Below are 8,151 nucleotides of genomic sequence, written 5' to 3' on the forward strand. Positions count from 1 at the left end.
CCGCAGTGTCCCGCAGTGAAGGGGGGGGGGGCAGTTGGGAAGCTCCTGTACTCGCTGTTCTGCTTAGCAGAGCAGCGGTGAATAGACGCTGTGCATATGCGCACAGCGTCTATTTAGTGTAGACAGAGTTAGAGGGGGCATCAGGGGGTATGGATTAAGGGGGGGTTCCGGCAGCAGAGCCGGATTAAGGGGGGGGGGGGGGCAGGGGGTACGTACCCAGGGACCCACCGTTTTAGGGGGCCCCCCAGACGGAGTAGCTCTGTCCCAGCTCTGAAGCTCCCCCGTCCAGCCAGCAGCAGCATTGTGCTACAGTCAGCACACGCTGCTGCGTGTTGGCAGGTCTGCTTTCTTCTGCCTGTGCGGATGTGTAGGGGGGAGCGACCACACTCTCTGGATTTACCCCTAGCTGAGGGGCCAAAATTCCATAAAAAAAAAAGAAGGAATTTGCATAAGGGGGCGTGACCACGCAGTCACGATTAGGCCACGCCCCCAAACCCACAGCAGGTACAGCAATGAGATAGGGCTCCCCTGTCTCAAGTGCCCTGGGCCCCCCGGACTCATAATCCGCCCCTGGGGGCATGGCAGCAGCTCGCAAAGCGCTGGGCATGCCCCCTCACTGACGAAAACGGGCCCTCCTGTGAAGCCACGCCCCCTTTTCGGTGGTCACGCCCCTTTTCGCTGTGTGTGTGTGTGTGTCCCTCCTACCTGAAGAAAGCTGGGAGGTATGCACCCCTGCCTGTGCCATGCCCATACCATCTGCTTCTGCTCCTAGTCTCCTATAGATTTGCCCAGATCTGTGACTCATTTGACTATCTCCGCCCAGTGTTGTGACTCCGCCCAGCGTTAGCAAATGAGTCACAAAGTCACAGATCTGGGCTATTATATAGGAGATATATATGTATGTATATATATATATATATATATATATGTATGTATACATATATGTATATATATATATATATATATGTATATGTATGTATGTATATATATATATATATATATATGTATGTATATGTATGTATGTATATATATATATATATATGTATGTGGAACAATAGAGGATAGCGCCTAAGTACACCCGGTAGGATACTGAAATAGGTAGAGTTATCTAAATTATTAATTGTCCTTTTTAGCTAAATATAACACACCTCATATGTGAATGAGTGGCAGCTCTCACACAGTATAAAAATAGAGATTAAGAAATGAAGTAAATAAGAGCGCCTAATAGTGTTAGTGTGGAAATTTATATATAAAAAGATAACTTAGCTCATAAAACTTTCAGCCTGATGATTCTCAGAAGTAAAACATGTAAAAGAGAGATAAAAGCAACATAGGCCCTCATTCCGAGTTGATCGGTCGCAAGGCGAATTTAGCAGAGTTACACACGCTAAGCCGCCGCCTACTGGGAGTGAATCTTAGCTTCTTAAAATTGCGACCGATGTATTCGCAATATTGCGATTACTAACTACTTAGCAGTTTCAGAGTAGCTCCAGACTTACTCTGCCTGTGCGATCAGTTCAGTGCTTGTCGTTCCTGGTTGACGTCACAAACACACCCAGCGTTCGCCCAGGCACTCCCACCGTTTCTCCGGCCACTCCTGCGTTTTTTCCGGAAACGGTAGCGTTTTCAGCCACACGCCCCTGAAACGCCGTGTTTCCGCCCAGTAACACCCATTTCCTGTCAATCACATTACGATCGCCGGAGCGAAGAAAAAGCCGTGAGTAAAAATACTTTCTTCATAGTAAAGTTACTTGGCGCAGTCGCAGTGCGAACTTTGCGCATGCGTACTAAGCGGATTTTCACTGCGATGCGATGAAAAAGAACGAGCGAACAACTCGGAATGAGGGCCATAGTGTGTACTGTTTTCAAACGTTTTGCAAAGGTACAAGCATTAGGAACTTTGCCGGTTCCAATAATTTGATGTAATAAAAACAGTAAAAACAGTAACAATTTATTAGACAACAATCCTGCCACAAACGCAGGTGGCAGGTAAAAACAATTAAGAAACAGCTCGTCTGATCATAAATGTAGGTAGCGCACGTACAGAATTAAAAATTATAAACAGCTTATCTGTCCGCATATGGAAAAACCATAAAAAGGGGTATTCAGGCATCAAGTCCCTGTCCCTTGATGCTTACCCCTTGGACTTCCCGCTTACGGACAGATAAGCAGTTTTTTTATTTCAATCCTGTACGTTTGATACCTGCTATAACAGATAGAGAATCTGCCTGAATACCCCTTTTTATGGTTTTTCCATATGCGGACAGATAAGCTGTTTAGAATTTTTAATTCTGTACGTGCGCTACCTACATTTATGATCAGACGAGCTGTTTCTTAATTGTTTTTACCTGCCACCTGCGTTTGTGGCAGGATTGTTGTCTAATAAATTGTTACTGTTTTTACTGTTTTTATTACATCAAATTATTGGAACCGGCAAAGTTCCTAATGCTTGTACCTTTGCAAAACGTTTGAAAACAGTACACACTATGTTGCTTTTATCTCTCTTTTACATGTTTTACTTCTGAGAATCATCAGGCTGAAAGTTTTATGAGCTAAGTTATCTTTTTATATATAAATTTCCACACTAACACTATTAGGCGCTCTTATTTACTTCATTTCTTAATATATATATGTATGTATATATATATATATGTATGTATATGTATGTATATATATATATATATATATATATGTATGTATATATATATATATATATATCTATGTATGTATATATGTGTATATATATATATATATATATATATATGTATATGTGCGTGTGTGTCACTCTATGTGTATATATATGTATACACACACACACACATATATGTGTGTGTATATTTATATTATACTTTGTAGTAATTACGATTTTAATATTACATTTTAGGGCCCCCCTGTTGTTAGTACCCCAGGCCCCCCAAAGCCTTAATCCAGCTCTGCATGGCTGGGATACCTTACGGAGGTATATCATACTGATCCCGCTGAATCGTAGCTATGCAACTTCCGGTGGCTTGCACTATATGTTGGAATGCACCTAAGGAGGGTACAAGGGACACAGGGGGTCATTCAGTCCTGGTCGCACACAGGAGTTTTTTTGCACTGCTGCGACCAGGTAATCGCCGCCTACAGGGGAGGGGGTAATCGCTGTGCAGGGGTGCGATCAGCTATGCAGTGAGCTGCACAAATAAAATTTTCTGCATAGCCCAGGACTTACTCAGCTGCTGCGACGATCCGGGACGATGCAGACGTCAGGAATCCTCCTCCCGAACGGCTGGGCACGCCTGCATTTTTCCGGACACTCCCTGAAAACGGTGAGTTGCCGCCCACGAACGCCTTCTTCCTGTCAATCTTCTTATGATCACCGGTGCGATCGCTTTCTTCGTTAGTTCTGTCGTTGCCCGGTGATCCTCGTCACCGGCGGCCGTCGCGCCTGCGCATTGCGGTGCATGTGCTGTTCAGACCCGATCACATGGCTGTGAAAAAAGGCAGCGTGCAATCGGGTCTGAATGACCCCCACAGTGTACGGTTCTGGTGGGCCAGTGCTATAAAGTTTTTTTCATTTATTGTGGTGCAGAGTGTGTGAGGAGCTGCAGCACAAATAGGAGCTGCAAGAAGCCACAGAAGGTAAGTCACAGGGGCTGGAAAGATACTGGATGGCTGAAGAGACAGAAGTTTGCTGGAGAGGCACTGGTGTGCTGGAGAGGTAGAAGCTGACTGGAGAGACAAAGGGGGATCGGAGCTGCAGAAACAGGGAATGAGGCTGAAGAGACACAAGGGGAATGGAGAGAAAAAAGGGGTCTGGAGCTGGAGAGATACTGGGGTCTGGAGAGACAGAAGGTGTCTATAACTGGAGACACAGAAGGGAGATGGAGAGACACTGGGGAACTGGAGTTGGAGAGACACTGGGTGGCTAGAGAGACAGAAGATAGCTGAAGAGACACAATGGGACTGGAGCTGCAGAGACACACGGAATGAGGATGAAGAGATACAAAGGGGATGGAGAGAAAGGCGGGGCTGGAGCTGGAGAGACACAGAATGGGTCTATAACTGAAGACACAGAAAGGAGATGGAGATACACTGGGGAACTCGAGTTGGAGAGACACTGGGTGGCTAGAGAGACGGAAGGTAGCTGGAAAGGCACTGGTGTGCTGGAGAGGTAGAAGCAGACTGGAGAGACAGAAGGGAGCTGGAGAGAGACAGTGGGACTGGGGCTTCAGAGATACAGGGAATGAGGATGAAGAGACACAAGTGGGATGGAGAGAAAGAAGGGGGCTAGAGCTGGAGAGACACAGAAGGGGTCTATAACTGGGTGTTACCAAATTAGCAAATACAGTTTAATAATATAAAATAGTTTGATCAGAGAAGTTTTGCCCTTCAACAAAACTTTTGTTACTATATATATAATCTGGTTGAACTTCTGCTATATGATGATGGTTATATTTCTATGCAAACAGGCGTCTTCCGGGCCATGTGATCTCCTGTGTGAATAATGAAAACAGACTGAAGGCGCCATCTGCCCAGAGAGTAACAATTTCTGCAGAGGCTCCTCATTGTGGAGAAACCACACATAGGTAAGGAAGACTCTCAAGTGACTGGCATGTACCTGCTGGGGAACTGGGGATGGAGAACGCCATAAGCATGAGGGTACAGGGCCCCATAATGTCTGTTATTGACTCTGACCTCAGGTCCCATGGCACGATACCAGATCTTTATTCACCATGAATAAAGTGGGCCAGAACTGCGGTTTTTCAGTTGTAATTGGAGGCGGAACACCGAATGACGAGACAGTCCAGTCCCTAATGACGAGACAGCCCAGCCCTGCCCCACCCCCCAAAGTGGCCTGCAGAGTCTCTTCTCCAGGTGGCTTCTCTCTTAGGGTGCCTGTGGGGGTTGGAGGAGTGCCAACACCTCTCTAGGACCTTTATAAGTACTGGTTTTATGTGTATACATGCTGTTCCATATCATCACTTCTGTTCTGTTATTGGCATTTTGTTGAATGCCTTTCTGTAATTGATGGAAGGGTTTGGGGGCATTTAAGGGATTAATGGTTTAGTTTTTGTTGTGTCATGACAAAAGTCCCAGAGGAGGACAGAAAGTTAGGTATTTGTTGCTATAATGATGCTTTAATAAAACATGACATTTCTATCTATCTATCTATCTATCTATCTATCTATCTATCTATCTATCTATCTATCTATCTATCTATCTATCTATCTATCTATCTATCTGTCATAAAAAAGATAATGCTGCAACTTGCAAAAAACTGAATTATTTAAGCCTCCTACGTTAGTTTTTATAGTAGTGCATACTCATTCATAGGGAATGTCATAAATGACAACCAGATGAATAGTATTTGAAAACTATAATGTGGTGATACGTACCTGTATAAACATGCTTGTTATGTTTAAACATTTATTATTGAGGAGACATTTGTTTCTAAAGCTGGGTACACACTAGACAATATGCTCCATGAGTGATATTGTCAGTATTTGCCCTTTAACTCTCGCACAAACGAGATAATGCACACACACTGAATTATATCGCTAACAATATCGTTCAGTGACGTCATCCTGCCACCACCCCGAACATGCAGTTTCAGACGATATAGTCAGAATTGACCAGCATGTACAGATGACAGAAGACCTCGTCAATGATCCGTGGGAGCGCACATCATTGACAAAATAGAGTATACACACTGGACGATACCGTTCAGAAATGTTGTTATCGTCTATATCGTTTTATAAAAATCGGCTAGTGTATATGAGGCTTTGTGTTTTATTTTTATACCTTGGTATTGCTTGCTGATAGACTTGTTGATAGATTCAATCCAGAGGATATTTTTACGCAAATCCATTTCCTCTCTGGTTTTTCCTGCATAACATATCCATACTTGTTGAAGTGACTGTAGAACTGCAGTATGTCTAGGTTACAACTTTCTGTAAAATGATCTGTTACTGTATTATGATTCTCATTTTTAAATCCTGTGATAATCTTCTGTATTACCAACACATATCCACGTCAAGCTCTTCTTAAAGTAAACAGCTGCAGGGATATTCAGATCTGCTGTATTATTGTAATTCAGTGTTGTATCAAGGCGGACCTAGTCTGCCACCTGGTGTTTAGCTGGTTGCCAGCAGCTAGTCGTTATGACAACTGTTACTGGCTAGTAGTAACTAACAACTCCTAGTGGCACTGGTTAGCCATGCCAGCCCATACTTGCCTACTCTCCCGGATTTTGCGGGAGACACCCAGTTTCTCAGGTAGTCCCCCGCAGTTCCGGAAGAGTGGACACCCCTCTCGCATTCTGCCCACTTCCTAGGCAAGTGGGCAGAATGGGGAGCTAAATAGTGGAAATCACGGAACTGGCAGAGGGGGCGGGACTTAATGACGCATTTATTTGCTAATTGCGTCATCGAAGCTCCAACCATATGCAAATACCGGCCAATCGCGGTATTTGCTTGTGTGGTGGGCGTGGCCTAATGACGTAATTGGCCCGGCCCCACCTCCGTCACCACCGACCTGCTTCTCCACTCCGAGTATCTCCCGGAGAGGAGAAAAGAAATGTAGGTAAGTATGTGCCAGCCTCTCATTGACTGTGAGTGTTAGATGCACACTAACATGGTGTTCTCAGTTGTAGGACCACCTTCAATGCGTAGGTGCTGGGTGTTCTAATTAAATCCTGCCTGACTAGTTAAGATGGGTATACACTGGAGCTACGGGCATTACTTCCCAACATCATAACGAATGCCTTTGAGCCCAGATTCTGTGTACACACAAGGACAACTTTCATGCACTTGATAGTGCCGTCCATTAGCACAGACAAGATTGCTAGAGTTATTTTTAGGTTTGATGTGCAGCACATCAAACCTAGCAAACACTGCTAGTGACCAGAAGACCGCGCAACCACCCATACACAGCGATGTAGGCAATTTGTTGTTACTTAATGGCAAATCGGACGGACATCGCTCCAGTGTGTACCCAGCTGGCACAGCACCATACTCATGAACCAACCACCCCCTTAACGCAGGCCTCTCCAGGATCACTGTTGTGTTAGGCTCCATCTGCTCCTCATGGGTGCAATTCCTGTGGGACAGATTTTTTTTTTTTTTTTTTGTGGTGTGGTGGCCAAGATTAAAAAAAAGTGGATGATTTTATGGTGGGTGCCTAGACTGAGCTAAGATTTTGGTGGTGCAGGGGCCTTGATTGTGTGGAAGCATAGGGTATGAATATGGTAGCATATGAGCGAATATCCCTGCATAGGCCAGTGTTCTCCCCCTGGTTGCCTTCTGCTGTGGCTGGTCCCTGTGCCCTCACCACACAGGAGCCAGTCCTGTCATTCTCCCTCCTCTGGGGCCAATCCAGACATTCTTCTTCCCATGCACAGAGGAGTGGTAGGGCCGAAGCTGGAGCCATAAGATCCGATGTCGTCAAGTGGTCATTCAGGCTGTAGGTCTCAGCTGTGCCCAGGCAGTGGCAGGAGCCCAGGCCCTGGCAGATGAGTGTGCGCTTCCCATCCAGCCACTACTCTGAGCCCAGTGCCAATAAGAACTGGCTGCCGTTGGTCGACCAGCCCAGCGTTTTTCATGGGCATGATACCAGAGAACTTCAGTTCCAATTGGATCTTGTCAGTGAAATGCTTGCCGTCATAGGTGAAGTTGCAGTTGCAGATTGTCCTACTCAAGTTCCGATCCTGCAACTTGAAGTTGGGGATCACTCAGTGGAATTTGGACCCATTGCAGTAGTCCCTTGGATTTCTGCATTCTGCTCATGCAGCGTCTTGGTGATAGCTTTCCACACTTTGCAGCTCATCTGGTTTAGTTATGTATGTATGTCAATGTAGGGTTGAGGCTTCCTAAGTGGTGTGCACACCCTGCCCATGTCTTTGTACAGCCAGCCTTAACTAATTTGATGCCCTAGGTGAGATTTGTCTGAGCCCCCCCCCCACTTGAAAAAGGGGCATGGCCTTGTGAAAGGGGTGTGGTCTCACAGAAGGGTGCTGCTGTCAGTATTCTCACCACCAACATTCCGCTGGGATCCAGATACTATGCCCAGTCAAGACTGGTAGAAATAAGCTTTAGATATTTCAACCAAACTTACTTTCAATGAGTTCCAAGTTCACTGCACAGACATGTCCATCTCAGGACAGTTATATAG

This window comes from Pseudophryne corroboree, chromosome 5 (genome assembly GCF_028390025.1).
Source record: "Pseudophryne corroboree isolate aPseCor3 chromosome 5, aPseCor3.hap2, whole genome shotgun sequence".
Taxonomy (NCBI): domain Eukaryota; kingdom Metazoa; phylum Chordata; class Amphibia; order Anura; family Myobatrachidae; genus Pseudophryne; species Pseudophryne corroboree.